The sequence below is a fragment of the Propithecus coquereli genome, unplaced genomic scaffold (genome assembly GCF_000956105.1).
Source record: "Propithecus coquereli isolate 6110/MARCELLA unplaced genomic scaffold, Pcoq_1.0 Scaffold162, whole genome shotgun sequence".
NCBI lineage: Eukaryota > Metazoa > Chordata > Mammalia > Primates > Indriidae > Propithecus > Propithecus coquereli.
The window spans coordinates 1,762,988-1,769,744 of record NW_012140747.1 but is presented as its reverse complement, the minus strand read 5'-3'; positions in this window follow the sequence as shown (position 1 = coordinate 1,769,744).

The following is a 6,757-nucleotide window of genomic DNA, read 5'->3' as shown; positions in this document are numbered from 1 at the left end:
TTTTTTGATTATTTTAACTTTTTGAAAAAAAAATGTCAAATTAGAACAACTTTTTTTGCTTCATTTTTTTCAATTACCTTTGGGCAAATGCAATAAAAATTTGATCTGAACATGTCTATATAAGGAACGTATGTATTTTTTCATAACTATAATAACAGATGCCTTTAGGAAATAATAATAATGTTTTGATTCATTTTTAAATAGATTGAACACCAGTTTACCAGTAAAAAGGTTATACAATTTATTGTGAAGAAATAAAAATCACTTTATCTGTTCTTGTATTTTTATAGCTATCATTAAATTTGGGTTCCATTTTTATAAAACCTCATCGGTCTAGAAGTATCTGTTTTTCTGTCAGCTCTGTCTGGATGTGATTCATAAATGTGTCAAGAAAATCTAATAAATCTTTCACTAGTATGTATTAATATTTTAATTGCAATTTAAGGAACAGAGAAAAGATTCTACAGTCAATGAATTGGAATTATTTTTAATGTCACATTTCAAATTAGCCATAAATTGCTGTTTTTCTATAATGGCTTTACTCTCGGAACATCTATCATGTGAAAATCTAGCCTATGGGCACTGATGTAATTGCAAAAACCTATTGAATTTGCTTTTTAAAAAATTATTACTTTTCTTGAGAGAAATTTATCTCTCAAGGCTATCTCTAAGATAAGTATTTTCCTGCCCTTAATTCTCCAGAAGGATCCCCACCCACATTGCCTCCTGACTGCAAGAGATTGAAGAGATGAAACCTAGCTCCTTTTGCAAAAAACAATAGCAAGAATGGCTCTTGGACTTTCATAGAAATCTTTCATTTGCCATCAGTCCATGCTATATGTATTGGATGAACTTGAAAACATCATCAAAGGTAAGGACTTTTAATCACGTTGCTTATTATTTCTGTAAACTGTTTAAAATTAATTTTATCAAGTAATTAGAGAAAATAAGAAAAGCTTCTCTTTCCTGTAAAGGATGTTGTATTTCTTACAATTATGTATGCTCCTGTGTATTATCAGGGCAAAGTTAATTACCCTAGAACAGGAAGTCTTAAGAAATGTTGATTTATTTGGTTTATAGTCCTCCATTTCTTGTAGTTATTGTACTTTTGTTGGCTTTTAGAAGACAACAAAATCCGGAGTGATTTCTCAGTACAGTGTAGTTCATCCAAAAGTCCTTCCAAGTCAAGAGATTTTCTTGGAAGCAGAGAAGTTGATATTTACATAATTTAAAGAGACGGACGGTAAAAGGAATAACTGGGATTATTGGGGTTACTGCACAGTATATGAACTATTAGTGTTCAGAGAGAACAGTTATACAATAGGAATTTCATCTGGAAGCCAAAGGCATTTGTGGAGAGAGCTGACAGTTATCCTGTCACTAAATAATAGTTACCCATCTTCTGAACTAAATAGGCCCCCAATCACTTGGTCAGTTTCTGTAATTGTCACAAATGACTGTCTCCTCTTGACATAGCTCTGTAGCTCCACCAGTAGCTTTTATCAAGAACTCTATAGATCATAGGCTTATTTGGGTTTTTGGGGATCTGCCACATCAGCTTCTATGTAGTCATTTGTTCCCAACATTTTTTCCTGGGAAAATAAAGAGCCTATCCACCCCCATTTCCCCCAAAAACTCCCCATCCATCTTCTCTTATCATCCAAGCCACATAATGACATGACCTGGAAGTGTGCCAGTCTTTTCTTAAAAGTTTCTTCAAAAATAACAACACATATTAAAGACAGTACAGAAGCCATAAACAGGGAGGAAATATTTGCTGCATATTTAACCAACAAAGGTTCCAGAATACATGAAACATTCCTATGATCAGTAAGAAAAACTAACAACCCAATGGGGAAAAAAATGAGCAAAAGAGAGAAACTTTTCACTAAGACATTTCACTGAAGAGAGAGCAATGATGGCCAACACGCTTGTGAAAAGAAAGTCTATCTCATTAGTAAACTGGGAATTGCAAATTAAATCCACAATGAGATTTCACACTCACCAGACTAGGAAAGATTTTTTCATGGATATGCAGCCATGGAAACTTCATTCACTGTTGGTGGGTGTGTAAATTGGTATAACACTTTGGCAAACAATTTAAAGAAGAGTTTACCTAGATCATCCCCTATGACCGAACGACGCCACTCTTTTTGTATGTTCCTTAGAAAACTCTTGCACACATACACCAGGGAACACGTAAAAGAACATTCCGAGCAGCCTGTTTTCATGCAGAAAAGACTCATAATGTACAAGTTGTTTCTTTTGCTGACCTACTGGGAATATAAAAAGCGTTGAGCCCACTGTTTCAGGCTTTGCTGTTCTCACTGACATCTCATGACACACTGGCTGCTCAAACTAGTGATCTTCCAGGGCACCTCTGGGAGACACTAGGAAGAAGGTCATGGGGAACAAAGCCTTGTCCCCTCACCTACATCCGTAGGTGACTAACATCCTTTGCACCACTTTTTTTTTTTTTTTACCACTTTGAGAATAAATCACAGCAATCTTGAATCAAATCTATTCTCACCCATCCTTGAACTTGCACCAGATCCTTTAATCTGGCCTTTCACATATGCTTCCTATACGGAAAGAACTTAAAAATGATAGCCATTATTTACTTTCTTTGCCTGATCTGTCAGGGCTTTACTCCTGCCTCTCTCTATATTTCTGACAAAGCACTATCCCAATCTGGCTTGTAATACAGCTGTTTGAGTATGGGTTTGGGGTCCTTTACCAAACTGTGATTTCCTTTAGGAAAGGTCCTACTGTAACTGCACGCTGTGTCTCCAAAGGACTTGCCTTGGTTTAGCAGGTCCCACGGTACATGCCTGATACCTTAGTACCCGATACCTTAGTACCTGATACCTTAGTACCTGATACCTTAGTACCTGATACCATACATCTCCTGATTTACGGAGAACATCTTGGTGGAATAGAATGGCCAGTGGCTCCCTGACATGCTGATATCCTTGAGCAGATCGTTCAATCTCTCAGAGCATCATCAAATGAGAATTGCAATACATTGACATCCCAAAGATGTTATGAACATTAAATGAAATAGCATGAGAAAGTGCCTGACGCAAAAAAATGCCCCTTTCAAAATGTTAATGTACTTCCTTTCTGCCTCTTCCTCAGTGTTCGTCACCTTTCAAAAGGAGGGCAAATGAAATCAGCTTTCCTTCTTTTTGTGGAAGGAAATTAGAACTGTATCAGCTGGTGTCCTGGGGAAGAAGCTGCTTCCTGGGCGTTTCCACTAAGAAAGTAAAGGAAAGTACATAGAGGGCTAGGGGAAGTCAGGTCACGCTAGAAATCAGAATGCTGTAGCAGTGGGAATGTGTGGAAAAAGCAGTTGCCTTAGGCTTGGAAATCCACAGGACAAGCAGCGACCTTCTAGATCTGTTAGAAATGTGTGTGTGATCAAGCTCCCAGCAGTTAATGCTCCTTCATTAACTGCATTTCCCTAAATCAGTGGTCCCCAACCTTTTGGCACCAGGGACCGGATTCATGGAAGACAGTTCTTCCACGGAGGGTAGTGGGAGGAGGCGAAACTCAGGTGGTGATGCGAGTGATGGGGAGCGGCTGTAAATATAGATGGAGCTTCCCTCGCTGGCCCACAGCTCACCTCCTGCTGTGTGCCTCCCTTCCTAAGTTTCATGAGAAGAGCTCTGTGGCCCATCCCTAACAAGACGCAGGTTATCAGTCCACGGCCCCAGGGTCAGGGACCGCAGCCCTAAATGGTCTCAGACTGAGCAGGAATTTGAGGGATGGTCAACAGCATCGGCATCACGGTTGCACCAGCACTGACTAATACGCACCAGGCGTTTTGCTGGGAGCTGGGAAGAAACTGGGGAACAAAACAGAGGTGCTTCCACCGAGGCGTACTGGGGGCCATTGGAGCTCTCGGAGAGAGACATGGCACAGTCTAGTGGAGCAGAAAAGGCTGCCCGGGGAGGGTGGAGAAGGGGCGTCCTGGGCAGACGCAAGAAACGAGAAAGAGTAGCCACTACCAAGTTTAAAAACCCGGATCCCAGTCTCTTCCGACGGCCGGGTTTGCCATTCCCCTCCCATTCCCACTCAAGTCCTTCCAAAGGGCGGAAGGGACGTGCATCGTGTCAGGTCCATTCTCCTCTATACCGGAGCGAAAATGCGTGGGACCTGAGTCGGAACCTCAGGCCACGGGGCTCCGGTCCCGCCGCGGGGCGGGCGGGCGCGTGTGGGTCCGGGTGACGCGAGGTAGGCCGGGGGCGGCTGGCGGGAGGTGACGCGCGCTGGGACCGTGCCGCAACAGCCCACGTGTGCTGGAGGTTTAAAAAGTTGGCAGCGCGCGGGGCGGTCAGTTCGGTGGCCGGACCCCAGACGCCGAGGCACAGCCAGGGCACGGGGCGGAGCAGCGCAGGGTCCCCAGGAGCGAGCCGTCCGCAGGCGCCGAGATGCCCCCAGCAGCGAGCCGCCGCCCCGGGCCAGCCCCCGGACAGGTGGCCGCGGCGTCCCCGCTCCCGCTGCTGCTGCTGCTGCTCGCCTGCTGCGCGGGCGCCTGCCGAGGTAGGACGCCCCGCGCCTCCCGGGCGCCCCGCCGCCGTCCCGCCACGCGCGCTTCTCGCGCCTCCTCCCTGCTCCACTCACCGCTCTCTCTTCGTCCCCTTTCTCTCACCTTAGCTTGGCTTCTGGGACTTACCTTCCTTCCCCTCGTGCCGCGGGCTCCGCGGTTCTTGCCCTTGACAACGGGCACGGGTCGCCGACCCAGGGAAGCCAGCACCGCGGGTGCGGGTGGCCCAGCTGGAGCGCGTTCCCCAGACCCCGCGTGTTGGCAGAGACCCTGTTGGGGGGACGCTGCGGTCGGTGGAGACTTGCAGGGCTCCCTCATACTCGGGATTTCTAGCCTCCGTGGTCCATGGGTAACGGGAATTAAAATAGTGATCATTAAAATGCTTTCCCTTTGATTGCAGTTATTGGAGGGCTTGTTGGTGTAAAACCAGTGAGTTTGATACTTCATCTGTTGATGCAATGCAAACTTGGAGAGCGCTCAGCCTCTTTAGTGAGAGAGCGTTTGTTGGGTTCAGATAATCCTAAGCAGTGAAACAGGCCCCAGAAGGGCAAAGAGTGCGCTCTGTGTCTTTTAGGTTTTCAGGCACTAAATCAGGAAAAGGAATAGAGACTTTCTCATCACACAAATTTGGAGAGGCAAGTGCGCAAGCCCGGCTTTCAGGCACTGCTACAGCTAAAGCCGGTGAAGGCAGATGCGATTTGATAACAATAGGGACTTACTGAGTTTGGTTTAGAGGAAGAAACAGGAAAAGCAAGGTCAGGGAGATAGGTCTGTAGCTTCGGAGACATGGCAGAACAGAGCGCAAACGTTCCAGCCAGGAGATCACTTCCCTAAGTTCCATAAAGGTTACAGGTTACCTGTCCAGGTACCTTGGGGGACCATCATTCATCCCCCAGTCTCTGAGTCAGGGGCCCCTCCAGTGCCAGCCGCTGCCCTGAGGCACCCATGGATTCTCTAGTTTGGCAGCCGGTTCTCTGAGCTTCCCTCTGCTCTCCTGACAGTGAGGTAAAGGTGGGCAGACAGTGTCAGGACGTAGGTGACTTAAAATCACAACTTTTAGACACCTTTTAGAGCCTGTAGCCCAGCCCTCTATTAGAGATGGAGAAGTGGAGGCTATTATTCTTTTCCTAATCTATTTATTTTTATTGGTCTCCTTTCATTGTTTTGATTTTCTCCTTTCCTGAAGCATTGGAGATGTGTGTGTGTGTGTGTGGGGGGGGTGTTCCCCACTTGAAAAGCAAGGTAATTTGGCTTTGAAATCTAAGCAATCAGAAGCTAACAGACCCAAACCTTTTCCACATAGCCAGTAGTGCTATGTGGACTTACGCAAGGTAAATGTTTATCTTTTTCAATTTTAAATTTGTTATTGGTAAAATTAGAATGGTAATCTTAATCTACCTTCTTAAGGAAGTAGAATAGCATAGTTTGAAAGGTGACTTTGCTATATAAAGAAAATATGCTTTCCATGCATGTAACATACTATATGCCTGCTAGCAGTGATTTTTGCATCAGTGGGAGGTAACAACTGCCTTTAGGGGAAGGGGAGCAGATCTGCAGGCTGCTGGTGATTGAGCAGTAATTATGGAAGGCAGTAGCTGGTTCCTGAAAAAGATGAGTCTTGGGTTTTATTTCCAAAGGAGCATTTTTGCTGGCTGGCCACTCGTTTCATAAATATCTTCAATATTTTTCAAGCAAAAGGATAAGATGCCTCCTTCGCTATGCAGAAACCCCCTAGACTGCCCTTTTGTGTTTTCATTTCCTTTCAGACCTTCTCTTAATACTAAAAAATTAATTTTAGCTCTCTAAAAATGTGGTGGAAAGGAGAGAGGGTGAATAGACAGTGTGATCTGCCCTAGTCATGAGTCCCTAAAGATGGCACTGGGGGGGAGCATGACATACGTAAGCCAAACTTGGAGATAATCTACCAACATCAGTCATTATGCAAGATGGAACTGGATGTATCTAAAAACAACAAAACAAATGTCACAACGCCAGAGGAAAATAAAAGTGTCAACAAGTGCAGCATCTTTGGCAAAAAGTGAATTAGCAGAGCATACAATAGTAATGAGAAGATAAAGGGTCACCCACAGATGCAGTGGTTGGAAACAGTTTACTGTTTAGAGAACAGTATCAAAATGAAGAAAGAAGGCCGGGCGCGGTGGCTCACGCCTGTAATCCTAGCACTCTGGGAGGCCGAGGCGGGTGGAT